This window comes from Stegostoma tigrinum, chromosome 37, assembly GCF_030684315.1.
Source record: "Stegostoma tigrinum isolate sSteTig4 chromosome 37, sSteTig4.hap1, whole genome shotgun sequence".
NCBI classification, from domain to species: Eukaryota; Metazoa; Chordata; class Chondrichthyes; order Orectolobiformes; family Stegostomatidae; genus Stegostoma; species Stegostoma tigrinum.
Genome location: NC_081390.1, coordinates 4,209,977 through 4,234,851, shown reverse-complemented (window position 1 = coordinate 4,234,851; position 24,875 = coordinate 4,209,977). Strand labels below are relative to the sequence as shown.

The window sequence follows — 24,875 nt, the reverse complement described above, 5'->3', positions numbered from 1 at the left end:
GAGAGGTTTTGATAAGGTAAGTAGGCAACAAAAAAACTATTTCCACTGGCTGGTGATTCAGTAACCAGAGGGCAATAGTTAAAAGGTCGTCACTAACAGAACAAAGAAAAGGTTTGGAACATTTTTTTTACACAAGTGGTTGTTAGGACATGGAATAGAGCATTAGAAAACAGTGGTACCAGCAGAATGCATTACTGCAAAATCGATACCTCTGTGAAAAAAAGGAAAAAAAAATTTCTCTGCGATGGGAAATGTGATTAGATGGGCATCCATTCTGGAGACAGCACAGAAGTGATGGGCCGATTGGTTCCCATCTGAGCTGTGAAAGTTGATAACAAATGGACAGAATTGAGGGTTGTGGTTTGATTAGTGTCGGACCACTCTACTGATTAACAGGATGCCAACATTATTGACGTCAGCATGTACTGCTCATTTCTTATTGTCCTTGAGAAGGTGGCACCCAGAAGGAAAAACTAGCAAAGCTGGTAAGTGGCACATATTAGTCTGACTTGTTCTATGTATTTTAAAACTGAGCTCCAAAACAATGAGAATGTTCTTTTCCAAATACGGCTGGTTTTCTCCTTCCAGGTAGTGAGCTGCCAACTTAACCTAGCACAGTCCACGGCAGTATGTGCGCCCACAGTGCAGTTTCTGGAGCGCAGCAACAACGAGGGAACATCACTACAGTTTCAATTCACCCTGATTTGTGCCTTAAAATCATTAGGCAATAGATGTATGAGCAGATATACACCATTCAGGCCCTGGATGTGAGTTTGTTCGCTGAGCTGGAAGGTTAGTTTTCAGACGTTTCGTCACCATTCTAGGTAACATCATCAGTGAGCCTCCGACGAAGCGCTGGTGTTATGTCCCGCTTTCTATTTATCTGTTTAGGTTTCTTTGGGCTGGTGATGTCATTTCCTGCATTCATGATGTCATTTCCTGTTCTTTTTCTCAGGGAATGGTAGATTGGCTCCAAATCAATGTGTTTGTTGATGGAGTTCCGGTTGGAATGCCATGCTTCTAGTAGCTAGATTTAGATTTATTGTCAGGTGAGCTTAAATACAGGAGTACAGTGTAGAAAGTCGCCATTGTTAGCATCCAAAAGACAGCATTAAAAACAAAAGCGGAAATAAAGGAAACAGCCAGAAGAAAAGGAGATGCCCAGATCATTCCCCCACCTCCACCACGAGCCCTTGATCTGATAATTGTCAATTCCACTTTCCTAACTTTTCTCTGCAATTCTTGATTCCCTTACTGATTAAAATTCTGTCCATCTTGATCATGAATATACTTAATATCCCAGCCTTGACAACCCTATGTGGTCAAGGATTCCACAGATTTGCTACCCTTTGGGAGAAGAAATTCCTCCTCAAACTGTCTGAAATGGGCGACCACTTATTCTGTGATTATGTCCTCTAGTTCTACAATCTCTCACAAGGAGAAACAAACTCTTCACATCTGCCCACGTACAGCACCCCCAAGAAGCTGTGGAGAGAAAGCAGAGTCAATGTTTTTTGAAGGGTCTAGGCCCGAAACATCAGCCTTCTTGCTCCTAAGATGCTGCTTGGCCTGCTGTGTTCATCCAGCTCCACACCTTGTTATCTCAATGTTTTCGTGAGTTCTGATGAAGAACCTCTGGACCCGAAGCATTATCTATGTTTTGTCACGACGGATGCTGTCACCCCTGCTGAATTTCTCCAGTAATTTCTGTATTTGCTTCAATTTCCAGCATCTACAGTGCTTGTTTTACACTTTACTCCTAAGAATTTTGCATATTTCAGTAAGGTTACCACTCATACTTCTAGTTTGCAGAAAATACAGGCTCAGTCTACTCAAACTCTCCTCATAAGACATAGCCACGATCATCCTAGTGAACCTTCTCTAGGCTGTCTCCAATGCCAACATAGCAGACCTTCAATAATGGACCCAAAACTGTTCATAGTTTTCTAGTTGTGGTCTGACTAGCGTCTTGCATAATTTTAGCAAAACCTCCAATTCTAAACGCCATTCCCTTTAAAGGTGGTTTGGAAGAGAATTCAAAGGTGGTGTTTCTGTGCATTGCTGCCCTGTCTATTTAAGTGATGGAGCCCTTGACAAGTTGCAGTGATCGATGTTACTGTCAGGGCACATGCCAGCCATGATACAACGGGCAAAGAAGGTTGGAGGTGGATGATGTGGTACCAATCAAAAGGGCAGCTTTGGTCTGGAAGATATCAAAATTCTCGAGTGTTGTTGGAGCTGCACTCATCCAGGCAAATGGGGAGCACCCCTTCGCACTCCAGACTTGTGCCTTGTCATAATGTTTGGATAGACATTGGGAAGTCAGGAAGTGCGTTACTCCCCTCAAAATTTCCAATTTTTCACCTGCTCTTGTAGACACAATAATTATATGGCCTTCTAGTTCTATTTCTTGTCAATGTAAACCTCAGGATGCTATTTTCTTTGAGGGATTTGATGATGGAAATGTTATTGAATGCCAAAGGAAATTGTCAGATTCGGTCTTGTTGAAGATTGCCACTGTTTGGCATTTGCATGGCAAGCATGCCACTGGCATCAGATGAAACCTAATTTTTGACATAGCCTTTGCTGCGTGCTGGAACAGACTGCTTCTGTGAAGAATATGAAACAGAACAGAACAAAATGAAATCATCAGTTAACATCCCCACCTCTGATCTTCGAATGATGAAAGTGTTAGGCAGCTGAGGATGGTTGGGTCTAAGGCTTTTTGCTGAGGAACTCCTGCATTGTTGTCCTAGGGCTGAGATGACTTGCCTTCAGCCAACAGAACCATCTTCCTTTTATATTAGGTCTAATACCAACATGTTGAGAGTTTTCCCTTAATCCCCATTGTACTCAGGCTGCCTCCTGCCATACTCTATCAAATGTTGCTTTGGCATTGGCGACATTAACTGTAATTAATATTTGGAATTCAGCATGCTCTGATCAAGGTTGTAATGATGTCTGGTGTTGGATTGTTCTGACAGAACACAAACTGAGCTTTAGTAAACATGTGGCACGGGCAATGATACCTTCTAATTCCCTCAACTTTGCTGGATGATGAAGTGTAATATCAGGGCTGTAATTGTACTGAAACAATGTGGCTATTGGCCCAGCTAATGCAATGGGGTAATACTTCAGCACAACAGCCAGGATGATAACTAGCCCCATTTGCTGTTCATCTTTCTTGATATACATTGGAGGGACCACACTGGCTAAGGGCTGGTTTCTGTGATGGTGGGGACCACAGGAGGAGGAGGTCATTCACTCCACACGCCTGGCTGCAAATGGTTGCAAATCCTTCAGGCTTGTCCTTGGCCAGTTCATCTATCATCCAGGGTGGAGATGTTCTTGGAGCTTCCTCCTCCAGTCAGTTGTTTAATTGTACACTACTCTTCACCAAGTCACCCTTTACTCACACATAGAGAGTCCTTCAAACTGATCCTGCTCCCTCAGAGCCAACTCGCAGAAGGAACAGAATGTCTGACACATCTGTTTTGATCTGTAAGACAGGGCTCTCTGACTGGAACACCAACAAGGGAACTCATACTCTGTGAGGTCCACCTGGCTGACCTTATTACACCCACTACCTCCCTCCCACTTTGAGTCTGAGGACAAAGACCAGTTCTTTTTTCTCCTGTGACTCCTCCTAGGGTATTTTAGCACCAGGTCAGGGTCCTCCCATTCTGCCTCTGATACAGATGGTGTGTAACTCATAGTACCTAGCCTTTTATGCTCAGAGGGTCTTGAAAGAAATTCATTCTCTTCTTCAGGTGGCAACGTTGTCAAAGCAGCGATATCCAACATGTCCATTTCTGAGTCCAGTGTATCTTCAACACATAATGTAGAGAGAGAACTGATGGGTTTCTGGAACAGTCAGAAAGGCTGTCGAAGAGCTGGGCATGATTTGCTCCCCACTGTTTATGAGTTTGCAGCTTTCACATGGTCCATGTTCTTGTTCAGGGCTATCAGGCTGACCTGAACTTTATATGTCACTGGACATGACCTCACATCGATCATACCTCTTACTCATCCAGCTCCCCTGAAGTAAACTGTTTCTCTTGTTCAATGGTGTTTTGTGTCTAGCACTGGTGTTCTGGATGCCATTTCATCCTCTCACCAGCCCAGGTGGGAGAAGATCCAATTTACCCTGGTGTGGTGTTCTCCCCATTAACAACTCTGCTGGAGCTATCCCTCTAGTTAGATAAGGGTGATGCCATAATCCAATAGGAACAGGGACAGTTAGGTATCAAGTGAAACTATAGGCTGTTTCTTCAAGCCTAACTTTAATGTTTGGACTGGTCTTTCTGCCAGGTCATTGGATGACCTTCTATGCCGAATACCACTGGGTTTTCGGAAATACTCAAACTCGCAACTGGTAAATGTTGGCCTATTATCTGTGACCAACACTTCTGTGTGTGTCTGTGCATTGCAAAAGATGACCACAGTGTTTTTATTATTGACCGAGTGTTTTACAGATGAATTCTATGCACGTGCAGCCCCTTTGAGTGGGTATCCACAATGATGAAGAACATTGAACCCCTGAAAGGATCTGCATAGTTGACATATAACTGAGTCCAGGATTTACCCATACATTCCCTGAATGTAGAGGAAGCTGCTGGCAATGATTTCTGTCCTTGTTGACAACCTGGGCACTGCCCCACCAGTACAACTATGACAGCATCCAATCCTGGCCACCAGACAGAAATTCTCACCAACATTGTCTATAGAATCCCTACAGTATAGAAACAGCACATTCAGCCCAACAAGTCCCCACTGATCTCCAGACAGCATCACATTCAGATTCACTCCCCATACCCTAACCCCTGTAACCCTGCGTTTCTCACATTTAATCTACCTAATTTACACATCTCTGGACAATATGGAACAATTTAGCATGGCCAGTCCACCTAACCTGGACATCTTTGGGCTGTGGGAGCACCCGGAGGAAACCTACACAGGCACTGAGAGAATATACAAGCTTCACACAGACATTTGTCCGAGGCTAGAATTGAATCCATGTCCCTGGTGCTGTGAGGCAGCAGCGCTAACCACTGAGCCACCGTGCCACCCATCTTCATTTTAGAGACCCTTGTAGAACCTGGTAGAGTTCAGCCAGTATCTAGCGATGACCTTTGCTCAGGACAATCTCGCTTACTCCCCATAATAACATGCCATCCTCTACAGTGATCTGGCCTCTGAGGGTACAAGAAGGTATCAGTTCTGGTTGTGATAGTGCTTTGGTTTCCCCCATCTCCTCCAGCTGTTTCAGTTCTGCCAGGAGCAGATTGTTCTGTGTCCAGAATCTGATGTTGTCAGCTGAGACTGGAAATGTGTCCAGAACATCTAAACCCATAATGGACTCTTCCCAGTGGTGGTACCTCTAGTGGTGTATCTGCCTGAGGAAGGTGGCTCAATGTATCCAAATTTGTTACCTGGCCTCTCAGACAGTGTTCCAACTTGTAATTATATGCACTCATATGTATTAGAGCCCACCACTGAGTTTGGCCTGAAGATTTGGGTGGCTCTGCCTTGTCTTCTTTAAGACCTAGTAGGGGTTGTGGACCATTATTATTACAAAGTTACATCCGTAAAGGTATTGGTGGACCTTTCTGGCTCCAAATATAACTGTCAAACTTTCCTTCTCTATCTGGGCATATTTATGTTCTGCGTTAGCCAATGTCCTGGATGCATGAGCTATTGGGCATTTCTCTCCATTGGGTAACCTATAAGCAAGTACCAACCCAAAGTTTTTGTAGATCAGATTCCCTACAGTGTGGAAACAGGCCCTTCAGCCCAACAAGTCCACACCACCTCTTGGAGCATCCCACCCACACCCACTCCCCTAGAACCCTAAAACCCCTGCACTCTATGGGAAATTTAGCATGGCCAATCCACCTAGCCTGCACATCTTTGGGCTGTGAGAGGAAACCAGATCATCCGTAGGAAACCCACGCAGACACGGGGAGAATGTGCAAACTCCACACAGACAGTTACCCGATGCTGGAATTGAACCCGGCCCCTGGTGCTGTGAGGCTGCAGTGCTAACCACTGAGACACCGTGCCGCCCTATGGGTGGTTTTGTATGGGGAGACATTCTATATCAATGCCAGATCTAGCTTGGGATCATAGTTGTGCCAACATGTTAGAGGATAATGGCTGCTTCTTTGTTACAATAAAAGCTATGGCTTGGCTACATGACCATTTTCAAGGCTCACCCTTTTTTTAAGAGTTGATGCAAAGGTACCAGGATGCAGGCCAGGTTATGTATGAAATTTCCATAATAATTCACTAGCCTAAGGAAAGACCTAAGTTCAGGTGCAGACATAAGAGCCAGAGCATCTGTGATCACCCTCACTTTATCTTCCAACCCAATCTAGTTGACTCTGTAGCCCAAGTGGTCACTTGGGGTGTCTGGAACATGCATATCTCCCTTCTAAGGTATACGTCTATCTGGGAGGAATGTCTGAGGACTATTTCTAAGTTCTCTAAGTGCTCCTATTGGTCTTCCCCTTTATTAGAATGTCATCTAGATCAATTACGATCTGGGGTAGACCTGAGGTAAAATGTTCTCCATCATCCACTGAAAAGTTGAAAAATTGTACCAGCTGGTGATATTCCCGATGGCAGTTGGTACGAACTCTTACAGGTATTAATTGTAGCACACTTCTGGGAATTCTCATCTCACCGCAATTGCAAGTACACATGGCTCATGTCCAGCTTCATGAAAGACAGTCCTCCTGCCAGCTTTGTGCGAGGGATTGAGTATCTAACTCCAAAAAGCGGTTTACTATTTGTTTAAGATTCCCACAAAGACAAACTGAACTATCAGTCTTCAAAATCGGTCTGATTGGTGCTGCCCGTTCCACAAACTCAACTGGTTCAATGATTTCTTGGCTTTCCCCCCCCCTCCACTTTCCAGCCTCCTGATTTCCGCCTCTATGTTTGCTGGTATGGCAAATAACACTGGGTGGGCCTTGCAGAATTGTGGAATTACAGTCAATGCGAATTGTGGCCTTAGCTCCTTTAATAATTGCCAGACCTTCCTGATAAAAATTCTGGGTAATCAATTAGGATTTCAGTCGGGCAGCCATTTTCTAATCGAGAAAACGTTGAGCCCAATTTGGGTGAATCTTTCTCAACAATTTTGCCCCATCAGGTTTGGGCCCAAGCCTTTTGCTACAATCAGTGGTAACTGAAGCAACTGCTTCTCATAAGAGATCGGAACTGAAGCTTTAACAGTTCCCCAGTATGGGTTTTCAGTTTAGCTGAGCAACATAAGGGTTGGAGTCCAGAGCGTATTTTGTTAAAGTCTGATTCTAAAATGGTAGCGCCAATATCAACCTCCATTAGAACTGGGTGAGCATTTAACAAGACATTTATTTTGATTAGTTCTGAATTGGATGTTGCTAAGCAACTTAATTGTTCCAAACTAGATGTAGGTGGATTTTGCAGGGTGTTCACTCTCCTGGATACCGACCTATGGGCTCTCTTACTCAGTTTAGGTCTAGTGAGATTCTTTTACTATCTTGAGAGCACAAACCAGCACCAACTACAATGGCTTTCTGGCCCATATCCAGAAGAAAATTTTGACCGCTCGGCTTTGTTTTGAGATATTGCTGTGGGCTAACTTAGAATTTCTTCAGAGTCATGCTTTTCTCCCATAACCACAGAAAGAATTCCATAGAGGCCAGTATCCCATCACAAAGTCACCCTTTATGTAGTGTGGAGAGTCCTCAACACTGATCCAGCTTCCTCAGAGCCAGCTCCTGGAGTGAACAGAACCCCTGACACTCCTGTTTAAATCTGCCAGCCAGGGCTCCCCGATTGGACCAGGATAACCGCTCTAATCAGGGAACTCATATTCCATAAGGTCCACCTAGCTGACTTTGTTACAATTGCTACAATCAGCACCTTCTCAGCACACTGATAATGAGCAATAAATGTCAGCCTTACCATTGTTGATCATTGAAGTGAAAATTAAAGAGGAAAAGATTGATTTTCTTCATTTTTTCATGGAATGCAGCATTGCTGACAGCCAGGATTTATTGTTCATCTCTATACAACCTTGAACTGAGTGGCTTGTGAGCGCCATTTAAGACGGCAGTTCAGAGCCAACTGTATTGCTGTGGGTATGGAGTTACCTGTACACCAGGCTGTGTAATGGTGGCAGATTTCTTAACTTGTAGGATATTAGTGAGAGTTTGTGCAACTATTGATAGTAATTTCATGATCTTTATTACTGTAATCAGCTTCATATTTCAGCTTTGATTTATTTGAATTTAAATTCCTGTAGCTGCCATGGTGGGTGTTAACCCTGCCTCCCTGGAGTATTAGTCTGAACTCGGAATCTTCTAACATTATCACTTCAATACCCTATACCTTTTACCTAGAAACACCAAGATCTCACAATATTTACTCCCTACAGAATTCAATTTAATGAAATTGAAGCTAAACAGCACCCTGTTACTTTATGGGAAGCAATGGTCTAGTGGTATTATCACTGGACTAATCATCCAGAAACTCAGATAACGTTCTGGGAGCCTACCTTCAAATCCAACCACAGCAAATGGTGGAATTTGAATTCAATAAAAAAAATCTGGAATTAAGAATCCACTGATGACCATGAAACCATTGTTGATTGTTAGGGAAAAGAAGCATTCAGTAATATCCTTCAGGGAAGGGAAATTGCCATCTTTACCTGGTCTAGCCTACATGTGACTCCAGACCCACACAGTGTAGTTAACTCTCGATTGCCCTCAGAAATGGTCAAGCAAGCCATTCGGTTATTCCAAAGTCTCATCAAGGGCAATAAATGCCGGCCAGCCAGCAACGCCAACAATACCTCAACTGAATAAAAAAAAAGACAACAGGGGTGTTGTGTAATCATTGAGTGTTTCATTTTGAAATCTTGCTTATTTTGAAATGGAGAGTTAACTGTGCTAATTAATGCACGCTAACCCATGGGCTTTTATTCACTATCAGGGCACATTTCATCTTTTCCTTCAGTAACATTCAGTCACATGGCACAGGGCCATGCTGGTTCCAGTAGGTGCACTTAAAAACAGTAAGTGCAGTGTTATTGTGAAAAGGCTGGAGACTCAAGTGCTCCTTGACTCATTTCAAAAGCCTCTTTAAACTGGTGATGTGCTATCAGAGTGAGTCGCACTGAAATGCCCTCACAGAGATGGGAGCACTCGGCTGAGCTGAGACTTCAAACCTTCTTGACACGTCACGCTACGTTGAAGCCAGCACAAGGACAAAGTCAACTGCATGCACTTCCTGCTAGAGCTCCCAGGGCTGTTTACTCACCAGGTATTGAGCTGGGGATGGGCAGTTGTTTGTGTAACGCCCGTCAGAGATAGTGACTGTGCACAAAGGAGTTATCCATGAAACCACCTGCCTCTACAGTAAACAGGGTAAATCACTGGTTGCTTAGTCAGCACTGCTCCATTTGTTGACCATTCCCATTCATTACAGCCATTAAGACAGGAAGAGTGTGTTGATTAAAACATCTTCAGTACTCATTCTTTTGGAGTACCATCTATCAAAACAGGGTGCTTTACTTGATGTGAAAATGCTCATGTTATCTACTGGAACATAAGAAACAGATATTATGGTACTAAAGAATCCAAAAGTCATTTATTACAAACTAAGAACAAAGAACAATACAGCACAGGAACAGGCCTTTCAGCCGTCCAAGCCTGCACTGACACATTTTGCCCTTCTACACGAAAACTATCTTCACTCACAGGATCCCTATCCCGCTATTCCCTTCCTCTGCATGTATTCCTCCAGGTGCTTCTTGAAAGTTGCTATTGTATCTGCTTCCACCTCCTCCTCTGGCAGCACTCAGCACCTTTAGTGTGAAAAATGTGCCTCACACATCTCTTTTAAACATCCCTCCCCTCTCGCACCTTGAACCTGTATCTCTTAGTAATTGAAGCCTCCAAATGACCCCTTCACCTGGGAAAAAGCCTCATACTCCCCACTCTATCCACGCCATTCACAATCTTATAAACTTCTACCAGGTCGCCCCCTCAACATCCTGTATTCCAGTGAAAACAAACCCCATCTATCCAACATCTCTTCAGAGCTAAAATCCCCCATACCAGACAACATCCCAGTAAACCTTTTCCATACCATCTCCAAAGCATTCACATCCTTCTGGTAGTATGGTGACCAGAACTGTACACAATATTCCAATTGTGGCCTAACTAAAGTTCTGTAAAGCTGCAACATAACTGGTCTATCGTTATACTCAATGCCCCGTCCAATGAAGGCAAGCCTGCCATAAGCCTTTTTTACTACTTTATCTGCCTGCGCTGCCACCATCTGTGGACCTGCACATCCAAATCGCTCTGCATTTCAATGTTCCTAAGGGTTCTGCCATAAGCTGTATAATTTCTACCTGTACTTAACCTTGCAAAATGCATCACCTCACATATGTTTAATTTAAACTCCATTTACTATTTTTTTCTGCCCATGCCTTGAACTGATCTATATCCTGCTGCATCCTCTGACAATCCTCACCATCTACAACTCCATCGATCTTTGTATTGTTCCCAAACTTACTAATTAGACCAGCTATGTTTTCCTCCAAATCATTGTATTACAACAAACTATTGTGTACAAACATGACATTCCTTGGGTGCAGTAGCATCTCTGCTAATACTAAGCTATTAGTTGCAACTGAGGAACATGCTTGTAGTAGAGTGTTGAAATTTGTGAGTGATTTGAAACTTGGAAGCTTTCTGAATTAAGGAGGAGGACAGTGCTGATCTTTGAAAGGACATCAACAGTTTGGTTGGATGGGCAAACAAGTTAGAGATGAATTTCATCACAGGAAAATGTGAAGTGATTCACTTTGGTAGGGAGAAAAAATACAGGCCATAGAAAATAAAGGGTACAATCCTAAACAAACACAGAGAATACTAGAGAGCCTCAACATATTGGCTGGCCAACAGAAGACAGCAAGTGGTAGTAGAAGGAAAATATTCTGCCTGGAAGTCAGTGGTGAGTGATGTTCCACAGGGCTCTGTCCTTGGGCCTCTATTGTTTGTAATTTTTATTAATGACTTGGATGAGGGGATTGAAGGATGGGTCAGCAAGTTTGCAGACGACAGAAAGGTCGGAGGTGTCGTTGACAGTATAGAGGGCTGTTGTAGGCTGCAGCGGGAAATTGACAGGATGCAGAGATGGACTGAGAGGTGGCAGATGGAGTTCAACCTGGATAAATGCGAGGTGATGCATTTTGGAAGGTCGAATTTGAAAGCTGAGTACAGGATTAAGGATAGGATTCTTGGCAGTGTGGAGGAACAGAGGGATCTTGGTGTGCAGATACATAGATCCCTTAAAATGGCCACCCAAGTGGACAGGGTTGTTAAGAAAGCATATGGTGTTTTGGCTTTCATTAGCAGGGGGATTGAGTTTAAGAGTCGTGAGATCTTGTTGCAGCTCTATAAAACTTTGGTTAGACCGCATTTGGAATACTGTGTCCCGTTCTGGTCGCGCTATTATAGGAAAGATGTGGATGCTTTGGAGAGGGTTCAGAGGAGGTTTACCAGGATGCTGCCTGGACTGGAGGGCTTATCTTATGAAGAGAAGTTGACTGAGCTCGGACTTTTTTCATTGGAGAAAAGGAGGAGGAGTGGGGACCTAATTGAGGTATACAAGATAATGAGGGGCATAGATAGAGTTGATAGCCAGAGACTATTTCCCAGGGCAGAAATGGCTAACATGAGGGGTCATAGTTTTAAGCTGGTTGGAGGAAAGTATAGAGGGGATGTCAGAGGCGGGTTCTTTACACAGAGAGTTGTGAGAGCATGGAATGCGTTGCCAGCAGCAGTTGTGGAAGCAAGGTCATTGGGGTCATTTAAGAGACTGCTGGACATGCATATGGTCACAGAAATTTGAGGGTGCATACATGAGGATCAATGGTCGGCACAACATTGTGGGCTGAAGGGCCTGTTCTGTGCCGTACTGTTCTATGTTCTATGTTCTATATCTGGCAGTGTCTGTGGTGAGAAAAACAGAGTTAATACCTTGAGTCCAATACGGCTCTTCTTCAGAGCTCATACCTTAAGTATGGGCAAATCCTGTATCTTTCTAAGGTCCCTATTATCAGCTTTCCCTTCTCCAGGAAAAATTGCCATTCATCCCTTTGTCTCCCTCAGTCATTCCCCGCCCCTCCTCTCTCTCTGTCTCTCTCTCTGAGCTCAATATCCATGTATCTGCTCACTCCTTCACCCCTGAACCCTGTCTTCAAAGTATATACCATTTTTTCCTGGCTACCATCAGTCCGAAGAAGGGCTATCTTTGATTCTGCTTTCTCTCCACAGACTGCGCCAGGCCAGCTTAGCTTCTCCAGCAATCTTAGTTTTTGTTTCCAGTATCTGTAGTTCTTTGTATTAATGCTTACAGTGTTCACTGTTTTGTGACACCAGAAAGAGTTTTGTTGAGGACAAGAGCCTCGAGGTTCTATTTGAAGAAGTTTCTTGAGGGAGCACTCAGAATCTTATTTAAAACATACACAGGAGCGTTGTTTTTCTCATAAGTCGAGGCACAGTCTACAGAACGATAAAGGTTATAAGCAGCTTTTCTGGGGCACCTGTTAGGTCTCAGCAGGAAATGCGGTGTTGATTATTTTAAAAACACCGTTCGTAGCATCATTAAACAGGCCAGCATTTACCATCCACTTGTATTTGTCTTTGAGGCATTGGTGGTGAGCTGCCTTGTTGAGCTACTGTGGTCCATGCAGTAGAAATACATGCATAGTGTTGTTAGGAATGGAATTGCAGGGTTTTGACCCACAGGCAGTGAAGGAATGGTGATATAGTTCAATGCCTGGATGGTATATGTTTTGGAGGCAGTCTTGTAAATGGTTGCAATTTCAAACACCTACGGTCTTTGTTGTTCTGGGTGGTAGAAGTTATAGGTAGATAAGGCGCTTTCAGAGGATCCTGGATTAATTTACTGAAGAACACCTTGCAGATGGTACACATGGTTGTCACTGTGCATCAGTAGTGAATATTATAAGATAATAAAATGTGAGGCTGGATGAGCACAGCAGGCCTAGCAGCATCTCAGGAGCACAAAAGCTGACGTTTCGGGCCTAGATCCTTCATCAGAGAGGGGCATGGGGAGAGGGAACTGGAATAAATAGGGAGAGAGGGGGAGGCGGACCGAAGATGGAGAGTAAAGAAGATAGGTGGAGAGAGTATAGGTGGGGAGGTAGGGAGGGGATAGGTCAGTCCAGGGAAGACGGACAGATCAAGGAGGCGGGATGAGGTTAGTAGGTAGATGGGGGTGCGGCTTGGGGTGGGAGGAAGGGATGGGTGAGAGGAAGAACCGGTTAGGGAGGCAGAGACAGGTTGGACTGGTTTTGGGATGCAGTGGGTGGGAGGGAAGAGCTGGGCTGGTTGTATGGTGCAGTGGGGGGAGGGGACGAACTGGGCTGGTTTAGGGATGCAGTAGGGGAAGGGGAGATTTTGAAACTGGTGAAGTCCACATTGATACCATTAGGCTGCAGGGTTCCCAGGTGGAATATGAGTTGCTGTTCCTGCAACCTTCGGGTGGCATCATTGCGGCAGTGCAGGAGGCCCATGATGGACATGTCATCTAGAGAATGGGAGGGGGAGTGGAAATGTTTTGCGACTGGGAGGTGCAGTTGTTTGTTGCGAACTGAGCGGAGGTGTTCTGCAAAGCGGTCCCCAAGCCTCCGCTTGGTTTCCCCAATGTAGAGGAAGCCACACCGGGTACAGTGGATGCAGTATACCACATTGGCAGATGTGCAGGTGAACCTCTGCTTAATGTGGAATGTCATCTTGGGGCCTGGGATAGGGGTGAGGGAGGAGGTGTGGGGACAAGTGTAGCATTTCCTGCGGTTGCAGGGGAAGGTGCCGGGTGTGCTGGGGTTGGAGGGCAGTGTGGAGCGAACAAGGGAGTCACAGAGAGAGTGGTCTCTCCGGAAAGCAGACAAGGGTGGGGATGGAAAAATGTCTTGGGTGGTGGGGTCGGATTGTAAATGGCGGAAGTGTCGGAGGATGATGCGTTGTATCCAGAGGTTGGTAGGGTGGTGTGCGAGAACGAGGGAGATCCTCTTAGGGCGGTTGTGGCGGGGGCGGGGTGTGAGGAATGTGTTGCGGGAAATACGGGAGACGCGGTCAAGGGCGTTCTCGATCACTGTGGGGGGAAAGTTGCGGTCCTTAAAGAACTTGGACATCTGGAATGTGTGGGAGTGGAATGTCTTATCGTGAGAGCAGATGCGGCGGAGGCGGAGGAATTGGGAATAGGGGATGGAATTTTTGCAGGAGGGTGGGTGGGAGGAGGTGTATTCTAGTTAGCTGTGGGAGTCGGTGGGCTTGAAATGGACATCAGTTACAAGCTGGTTGCCTGAAATGGAGACTGAGAGGTCCAGGAAGGTGAGGGATGTGCTGGAGATGGCCCAGGTGAACTGAAGGTTGGGGTGGAAGGTGTTGGTGAAGTGGATGAACTGTTCGAGCTCCTCTGGGGAGCAAGAGGCGGCGCCGATACAGTCATCAATGTACCGGAGGAAGAGGTGGGGTTTGGGGCCTGTGTAGGTGCGGAAGAGGGACTGTTCCACGTAACCTACAAAGAGGCAGGCATAGCTGGGGCCCATGCGGGTGCCCATGGCCAACCCCTTAGTCTGTAGGAAGTGAGAGGAGTCAAAAGAGAAGTTGTTGAGGGTGAGGACGAGTTCAGCTAGGCGGATGAGAGTGTCGGTGGAGGGGGACTGGTCGGGCCTGCGGGACAGGAAGAAGCGGAGGGCCTTGAGGCCATCTCCATGCGGAATGTAGGTGTACAGGGACTGGACGTCCATGGTGAATATGAGGTGTTGGGGGTCAGGGAATTGGAAGTCCTGGAGGAGGTGGAGGGCGTGGGTGGTGTCACGGACGTAGGTGGGGAGTTCCTGGACCAAAGGGGATAAAATGGAGTCCAGATAGGTGGAGATGAGTTCGGTGGGGCAGGAGCAGGCTGAGACGATGGGTCGAATATTATAGGTGGTGGATGTGGTGCCAATGGAGCTGGCTGCTTTGACCTGGATGGTGTCAAATTTCTTAAGTGCTGTTGGAGCTGCACACATCCAGGCAAGCACAGGGTATTCCATCATACTCCCCTCTTGCATCTTGTGGATGGTGGACAGGCTTTGGTATGTCAAGAGATGAATTGGTCACTGCAGGATTCCTAGCCCTTGATCTGTTCTTGTCACCACAGTATTTGTATGGCTGGTGCAGGCAAAGTCTGCTCAATGGTAATCCTCATAATGTTGGCAATGGGTACTCACTAATGATAGGGGGTATGGTTAGCTCTTGTTCATGCTGGGATTTGAGGTGGTGTTTGCCACATTTGTGGCATGGATGTTACTTGACATATATCAACATATCACCATTTCTGAAGAAGGGTCTAGACCCGAAACGTCAGCTTGCCTGCTCCTGTGATGCTACTTGGCCTGCTGTGTTCATCCAGTTCTACACATTGTTATCACATATCACCATAAGTCTGGATGTTGTCTACATCATTGGTGAACATCTCCACTTCTGATCTTATGATGGAGGGAAGGTTGTTGTTCAAGCAGCTAAAGATGGTTAGGCCTAAAACACTACCCTAAGGAGTTCCTGCAGAGGTGCTCTGGATCTGAGAAGGCAACATCCAACAATCACATCCATCACACTTTCTGCTAGATATGATGCCAATCAGCAAAGAGGTTTCCCTTTGATCCCCAATGATTCCATCTTTTCTTGGTTTCATTGATGCCCTATTCAGTCAAATCCAACTTTGATGTCAATTGCAACCCATCTTTAAGCTGCCCTGATGTTTAGAAATTTCTGGTCAATGTCAGGCAGGCTTCAAGTCTAGCTCCAGAACCACATCAGCAATATTTGACTTAATTATGAACTGTGAGAAAGTAAAGCCAACTCTGCAATATTCCCTTTAAAAACATGCAGCAGTTGAAATCCCGTTCTCATATTAAGAGCTGGATAAGGAACTCAAGTGTTGCCAAGCCCTTAAAATGAATTAGTCTGGAAGCAGAAACAAGCAAAACATCCATTAGTTAAAAGTGGATGAGAGTGAGTATTGGGAAAGGTAAGAGCAAAGTTGAATCACTGATTGTCATTCATGAACAGCCAATACTCAGGAAAGGAGGTGTAATTGGGAATTATAGGCCAGTTAGCCTAACATTGGCAATGGGAAAAATGCATGACAGCATTTTATTGCATCCTATCAACGTTCATCTTAAAAGCGTCGAGGCCATAAGAGGCAGTCAGTAGGGTTTTACAAGCAATGAGCTCACGGCTCACTAACTGACAGGAATTCTTTGAAGGAGAAGCTATATGAACAGAGAGAGAAAATTCTCTGGATACAGAGTAGCTGGGTTTTCAGAAGGAACTCAACCAAGCTCTGTATTTATGACTTATCAAGATGTGGTAACATCCCTGGACTAGTAATCCAGAGACAAGAGCAGAAATTGCTGGAAAAAAACTCAGCCGGTCTGACAGCATCTGTGGACAAAAATCAGAGTTAACATTTCAGTTCCAGTGACCCTTCTTCTGAGCTGATTGTAGCTAGGAGAAGGTTGGTATATATCTTAAAGGGATGTTGTTGGGGTTGGAGGGTTTGAATTAAAGGGAGAGAGTGAATAGGCTGGGGCTATTTTCTCTGGAGCACTTGAGGCTGGGGCCTGACCTTTTAGGCATTTATAAAATCATGAGGAGCATCAATAACATAAATAGATGAGGCCTCTTGCCCAGGCTGGGGAGTCAAAAACTACAGGGCATAGGTTTAAGGCGATGGGGGCAAGATTTAAAAGCGACCTAAAGAGCAACTTTTTCGCTCAGAGGGTGGTCCATGCATGAATGGAGCTTCCAGAGGAAGTGGTGGAAGTTGGTCCAGTTATAATATTTAAAAGGCAGCTGGATGGTATATGAATAGGAAGAGTTTAGAGGGATATAGATCAAATACTGGCAAATGGAAGTAGATTAATTTAGGCTATCTGGTCAGCATGGACACATTGGACCGAAGGGTCTGTATCTGTGCTGTCTGTCTCCATTATTGTGTGACTCTTAAGGAAAAAAAATCACCTCCTCTCATTCCTTGATGGCAAGAAGTCTATATTTGGCATATATTTGCATGTCTGCACTTGCTAGGTGACAACTGTGGTTGAGGAGACAGGAATTATCAGTGATGGTGAACATTGCATACTAGTCAGGAGTGTTTAATAATTAGTTTTTTTGCTGTACTTTGTTAACTTGTGAGGGATGAAGGAATTATTAATCTTCTGTTTCTGTTCCAGTCTCTAGGATACAGGGCAGTGAGAAGGGAACAGAGCCACTAATCCTTTCAAACGGTGAGTTATAATCTGTATTAGATGACCTGAAGTCAAATGTAAGAGCTGAGGGAGGTCCCTAAATCTCAGGATAATCCCTTTAAATCCTTCTCCCGGGAGTTCAGTCTGTCAGTAGTCACTCTGTGAGCGAGACAGAGAACCACAAAGTATGACAAAGTCTGAGGATTCAGTGATTGACTCACTCCTGGCATGAGAATTTTTAAAAATTGCCTGGGGTATGTGGGGTCTGTTGGGTCTGTCAACATTTTTTGCACATCCCAAATTGTCCTTCTGAAGCTGGTGATGAGCTTGACATGCTGAGGTCCATTTTGGTAGAAAGAACCTCAATGCTGTTAGAGAGGCTGTTCCAGGTTTTTGACCCACGACAGTGAAGCAACGGAAAAATATTTCAGGGTAGTGAGTGGCTTGAAGTGGAACTGTCAGGGATGCTGTTCCCTTATATCTGCTGCCCTAGAGTCATACAGCATGGAAACAAACCCTTTGGCCCAACTAGTCCATGCTGACAATAATCCTGAACTAAAGTAGTTCCACTTGCCTGTGCCTGGCCTATTTCCCTACAAACATTTCTTATTCATGTACTTATTCAAGTATCTCTTAATCATTGTAACTGTACCCACATCCACCTCTTCCTCTGGAGGCTCATTCCACACAGGAACCACCCTCCAAGTAAAAATATTGCCCCTCATGTCTTTTATAAATCTTTCTCCTCTCACTTTAAATATATACCCCCTAATCTTGAATTCCCCCATCCTCACAAAAAGATACCTGCCATTCTCCTCATCTATGTCTCTCATGATTTTCTGAATCTCTATACTGTTACCCTTCAACCTCCTACGCTCCAGTTGAAAAAAGTTCCAGCCAATCTAGGTTTGTCTTATAACTCAAACCCTCCATTCCCGGCAACATTCTGGTAAATCTCTTCCAAAACCTTTCCAGCCCTTGCCCTTCTAGATGGTAGAGGTCACCGGTTTAGAAGGTGCTACCAAAATGAGTTACATCGCACATATGGTCCACACTGAGCATCAGTATTGAATAGAGTGAGTGTTGAAGGTGGCAGATGGAGTACCCTGAATGGTGTCGATCTTTTTGAGTGTTGTTGGAGCTGCACTCACCCAGAGAAGTGAGGAGTATTCCATCCTGGCTTGTATCTGGTAGATGGTAGACAGGCTGTGGGAGACATTGGGTGGGATCTTCTGGGACCAAATGAAAGGGTGGGATTTTAATTGGGATCAGAATCTCGACCGCAAGTTAAAGTCTCAGTATTAAGTTCTCGGAACTTTCTCAATGATCAAGAGCTTCTGGAAAATTCATTAGCTGTGAATATTGATTAACACCCTGTCCCACTCAAATTACATTCACGACCACAAGCTTGTTCAGCAGAAACAGAAAACACGTGTTCACAAACTCGGCTATGTATATGAGGTATAAGCCTGGCTGTGTTGACTTCTTCACCTGAACTGCAGTGAGTAATAACTTCTGGACTTACCTGGCTTCTTCATAATTAAATTCTCTTTTCCCAAACACTTACAGCAGCCTGCACCAGTTCATTGGAAGTCTCAGTAATCAACAGAAGTGCTTATGATTCTTAAATGTGGAAGAGGCGGAGCATCACATGGGTAACCAGCCCTTTGCAAGTGAGGCAGCCAGACAAGTGGAACTTAACTCCAAGTCGGCGCTCAACTCAAAAGATTCAGAGAAATGTGGTTTTGGTAAAAAAAAAGGATCACAGGGAATGGAATTTAAAGGGCATGGTTGTTGAGGGCAATGGAAGGATCCTGAAAATTAGAGGGAGGATTCATAAAACAAAGCATTGCAGATGCTGGAAATCTGAAACGAAAACAGAAATGGCTGGAGAAACTCAGCAGCTCTGTGGGCAGAGAAACAGATCCTTCTTCAGGACCTGAATGTGTGGAGGGATGACGACTGTGTTAGGGATGATGGTGGGAACTACATGTTTGTAGTGAAGGATACATTGGGGTGACTAGATGCTCTGGACAGGGTGAACAGGTGAATTGAGTAAGTGGCGATAGAACCATTGAAACATCGAACCCCTCTGGGAGAAAAAGAGGCCGTTCAGCCCAAGCAAACCCATTGTTAGCCCACTGCGTCACCTGCTTCTCTGCCTGTGCTATATCCAGCTGTTCCTTAGAACCCTTTGAAGCTATGGATCTTTCAAGGGAACGAGTTAAGTTTTCCAACAATTGCTGAATTCTGGCAGTGTGGCAGTGTTGTGGTTTTTTGTTTTCCAGGCAAACTTAGCCCTGAACTGCTTCCTGGTCTTGGCATTTCTGAATGAATGGAGGTAGGTGCTCATGCATAAATCACAAGTTAAGAGGTTCCAAACTGGCGTTAGCATCGAAACAAGATCCTAGGGACTACACCTGCAATAAGTAGTTAACATCGTTCTATGTACAGGTCAGGGCACTAATGCCCCTTTGATGCTTTCTTTACCAAATTGGTGTGCCCTGAATGCAGCCAGTGCCTGGTCAATAAGCATCATCCAGCTCAACATTAAACAAATGTCAAATCTATTACAATGCACCTTTGTAATTGGATCACAGCATTGTTACAGTACAGAAGGTGGCCATTGAGCCCTTTGCATTAGCACCAGCTCTCAGTCGGAACCGTTCATCTCATGCTACTGTCCCACCTTCCTCCCATCAAATCCAATTCCCTTTCAAAAGGTTGAATCTGCTTTCAACACCCACTCAGGCAGCGAATTCTCGATCTTAACCACATTGTGTTTGAAAAGGGTTCTTTTCATGTCTCCATTGTGTCCATTCTGTGTTCTAGTATGTTTGATCTTTTTTTTCCAATGGTCAAAGATTTTCCCTACCTTTCCTGTGCAGGCACCTCAAGAAGTTGAACACCTCTCCTAAATCACCTCTTCACCTTCTCAAAGGTAAACAACCCATCTCCTTCCAAGTCTAAAGATGTGCGGGTTAGGTGGATAGGCCACGGTGTCCAGGGATTGTAGGTTAAGCGTGTTAACCATGGGAAATGTAGGGTCACAGGGAAAGGGTACGGTGATTGGTCTGCTTGTGATGCTCTTTGTAGGGGCAGTGTGGACTTGTTGGGCTGAATGGCCTGTTTCTACACTTAATGGATCCTATTCTATTTTATTCTTCAATTCAGGATTATAACTGAAGTTCCTCATTCCTGGAAGCATCTGCAAGATTTTATTTCTACACTCTCTGCAATGATGATCTCAGATGGTAACTGTCTGGCTTTAGAGGGCAATTGGTGGCTTTACCTCTTACACACTCTCTCTGGGGAGGAAATAGAGTCATAGAGTCATACAGCGAGGAAACAGACCCTTTGGTCCGAACAGTCCACGCCGAAAATGTTCCCAAACTAAACTAATCCCACCTGCTTACATTTGGCCCATATCCCTCCAAATCTTTCCTATTCATGAACTTATCTAAATATCTTTTAAATTTTGTACCTGTATCTGCATCTGCATCTACACTTCCTCTGGCAGTTAATTCCACACACAAACCATCCTCTGCATAGATACGTTGCCCCTGATGTCCTTTTTAAATCTTTCTCCCCTCACCTTTACAAATATATCTCCTAGTTTTGAACACCCCGCCACCCTCCCCCCCCCCCCCCCCCACCCCCCGCTCTTGGAAAAAAACATCCATGTCATTCACTTTATCTGTACCTCTCATGATTTTAAAACCTTCTATAAGGTCACCTGTCAGCCTTCAGCACTCCAGTGAAAAAAGTCCCAGTTAAGGGGCCACTGTTAGGCACCAAAGATGAAGTAAGTCTTTGAAGAAACAGTCTACATTTACCAACCAATGTTTGACAATCCCCCTCCCCTTCCTCATTGTCACATTGAACGCTGCACTTAACCACGTCATCCTCCCTATCATCATCCTTTATCAACACCCAACTCCATTGCTGAAGGAACACTGACATTCAAATGAATTCTGTGGGTGAACGTCCGAGGGAATGTTGTCCACTTTCAGTAACTCACCGTTCAGACCTAGGGCCTAAAACTTAGTGGCCCTCAGACTCACCTATACTATTGTAGGGATTCCTCATTGTGCCCCGTGCAGGGCTGGTATGAAGCCTTGATGCACAATGGATCGTGCCCTTCCTCTGGAAGCTCCGGGTTCAAGTCCCCACCTGGGTCTGGGTAGTCAAAGAAGGAAATGTTCCTAAAGCAGTTCAAAAACCATCCCCGGAATCCCTTCCAGTAATAATACCCAAAGTGAAAAGAAAACTGCGTGTGAAGATGTGGCACAGTGGCTCAGTGGTTAGCACAGCTGCCTCTCAACGCCAGGGACCTGGGCTCGATTCAACCCTCAAGTTTGTGCATTTTCCCCATCAGTCGTTGGTGGGGGCCGTGTCAGTCGTTGGTGGGGGCCGTGTCAGTCGTTGGTGGGGACGTGTCAGTCGGCAGTGGGGACAGTGCAGTACTTAGGTGCACGAAGCTGATTGTTACAGAATTTGCCTCATACAACCATCATTCATCAGAAACAGAGTTCAGGTCACATTCCATTGCCTCCCTGCCAACAGCTTCCAAGGCTTCATCCATAGCTATTTACATGATCTCCTCTAAATCCAGAACTCTGAGAACTTCCCACCTCAAGCAAATCCATTTTCCCATTTAAATAGTGCCACTGTTGCCAACTGCACCTTCAAACTGACTTTCCCAAACTTCTGGAATCCCTTCATTAAACTTTTGTAGCTGGCCACCTCCTGCCCTTTTAATCAAACAGGTTCCTCAAAAAATATCTCTGGCTTTTTGACTGTAGCAGTTCTATCTATATGAGGCCAGATTTTAAAAGTTGTTGAATAAAATTGCTTGAACGCATCTTGGGATGTTTTACTGCATTAGAAGCACTTTAAATGCAAAAATATCCTTTATTGCAAAAGTCAAAATGTATCAGCGTTTGGCAGTCTGCCACCAGTCGTATTGAACTCGAAACATTAACTTTTTTATCTCTCTTCACAGAGGCTGCCTGACCTGCTGAGTTTCTCCACACTTTCTGCTTCTATGTCACCTGCCTCTACTGACCTGTATCTTGCAGTTATAGGTTTCAGTGACTGTGGTCCTCTCTGCTTATTCATTTTCCACCACGCATCCCTAACTGTGACCAATCTTAAAATATAAGAGCAACTTAAAAGACGGACCATTCCAAGGATTCTAACACATTTTAACCTCTGATTTTGCAAACCAAATTAATTAGTCTCCTGAGACTGCCTAACCTGAGTAGTGCTTAGTATATTCCAATGTAGAAAGAATATAACTTTCAAGAGGATTATGAAGTATGGAGATAAAACAGTTTCTGCACTCATCTGGGTTAGATGACAGTGTTAATATTATAGGGACTCCAAAATGGGCTGAATCTTGAATTTCAAAGTCCCTAGTTAGCAAGAGAAGGTGTGCTTGATGCTATCAGGTCCATTAGCCCCTCACTGCGATATAGACACTAAAGCTATTAGCAACAAGGCTGCAACAATTAGCAGAAATGTTTACTGAGTAAGAGGACAGCAAACAAAAACCCTTCCTGCTGTCTGCTCCTCCTACCTGCATTCGAGTTAAAGTTACTCACTCTGGGTGGCTCCACAGTCATGTCTATTTGAAGAGAGAGTGTTAGTGAGTCAGGCAATGAACCTACATGTAAACACTGCTACTGCTATTAAATTGATGACTTCCTATAACACTGCTGTTAAGAGGGTGAATTGCTGAGCTGTCATATACTGCCTTCATTTCTGATTTGACAAACAATGGGTTGAGACTGATGGGAAGGCCTTGTAACATGCTCATTCAGCAGTTACCTTACTCTCTGTGTAAGTATAACTGACTCGTAAAGTCAAGTAATGAGTGCAAACATTCTGCTTTAGACATTCCCAAGTTCCAGTTTATTTTCTTCGTGGTCACTGTTAGTGTTACATGGTACAAATTTATGCACATAATCTGTGAATATAGGTTGAAGGCACAGTGCAGCAAGGGGACAGTTCATTCAGTAACATAGATACAATTCATGGACACAATTCTATCGGCACGTTCCAAAAACGCTACCCCGGGGCAGCTCGTTTAACTCAACAGTTTTTAAATCTGACTGCTTTTCCTTTGTTGGTAACTTTGCCAGGTCTGTATTTGATGGCTGTCACTCCTGGTGTTTGAGCAGGTATTTGCTAAAACTCATTCCACATCTATATCACAATCCTCAGTGACTGCCTCTGGCTCAGACTCACCCCACGTGGATTCCAACTGAAGTTTCATCCCTCATGTTTTGAATCCTGCCAGAATCACAGATATCTCCGTGATGTTCAACGTTCCACAGACAGCTGCTCTCGCTGCATCCTGAGAGCCACACTCAGTGCCATGCGGTGTCACATGCACACCCTCGACCTTTCTCTCCAACAGCATCGCCGCACACTGGCTCAGGACTGCACCACTCCGCAGTTCCACTTCATCCTCCGGATCCTTCTCCAGGCTAAACAGAAACTTTTTCTTTTCCTTTCAGGCATCAAGGCCCACAAGATGCAACAACTTAGAGATACCCACGACCCTCTGGAACCTTCCTCTCCTCCCCTTCCCTCTGACTCCATCCCCTCACCCAATCCCACCTCCTGTTGGGTATGCAGTATCCCTCCCAGCCTCCTGCTCTCCCAGGCTGAACGCTCTGTACACTGCAAAGGCCTCAGCTTTATTCCTCTGCATCCCGACCTTAACAAATTTCAGACACACCATGATGCCAAACTCTCCTTCTGTTGCCTTTGCCTTCGTGCCCATTTCTTTCAAAAACGGTCTTCTCCCCATCCCACAGACCCCTTCATCATGTTCTAACTCCCCTTCCTCCTGGACCCTTCCTCTGGCCTTGTACCTGACTTCAATCTGTTCATTGAGAACTGTCGACATGACATTAATCGCCTCAATTTCTCTGTCCCTCCCTCAGCAAATCCAACCTATTTCTCTCCAAACTGACAGCACTCTGTGCAGTTAGATCTAACGCTGACATTTTTATTAAGCCTGCCAGTAAGGGAGGAGCTGTTGCAGTCTGGTGTAGTGACCTGTACTTTGCAGAAGCTGAGCAGAGATGCTTCCTTCCTGTTTTCCTCTGGACCATGACCCCACCATGGAACACCATACCCTTGAATCTCCCCACAACTGCCTCCAAGCTGCTAGTCCCCCAGCCCTACACAGCTCACTACTACCTCCTTCCAGAAATCCATAAACAGGACTGTTCAGGCGGACCCATTTTTCATCCCATTCCTGCCCCACAGAACTCAGTTTTGAAATTTCCAGTTTACCGGCTCCAGCCACCTCCTCTTTACCATAGATGTGCAACCCCTTTACATAACCATTTCCCACCAGGAGGGTCTTAGGGTTCTCCGCTTCTTCCTGGAGCAAAGACCTGAACCATCCCCACCCACCACCACCCTCCTCCGCTGGGCCGAGCTTGTCCTCACGCTCAACAACTTCTCTTTCAACTCCTCTCATTTTCTTCAGGTAGGAGGGGTTGCCATGGGTACCCACATGGTCCCTAGT

General features: G+C 45.0%; 1 long non-coding RNA gene across 1 annotated transcript; it reads left to right on the top strand.

The window, feature by feature from the left end:
- Positions 1 to 252: 252 nt before the first annotated feature.
- On the top strand, positions 253 to 20,259 carry LOC125467414 (uncharacterized). Its single transcript, XR_007250636.1, has 5 exons — positions 253 to 485; positions 589 to 792; positions 17,312 to 17,365; positions 19,615 to 19,667; positions 20,215 to 20,259. It is a non-coding gene; the product is annotated as an uncharacterized LOC125467414 (long non-coding RNA).
- Positions 20,260 to 24,875: the final 4,616 nt, after the last annotated feature.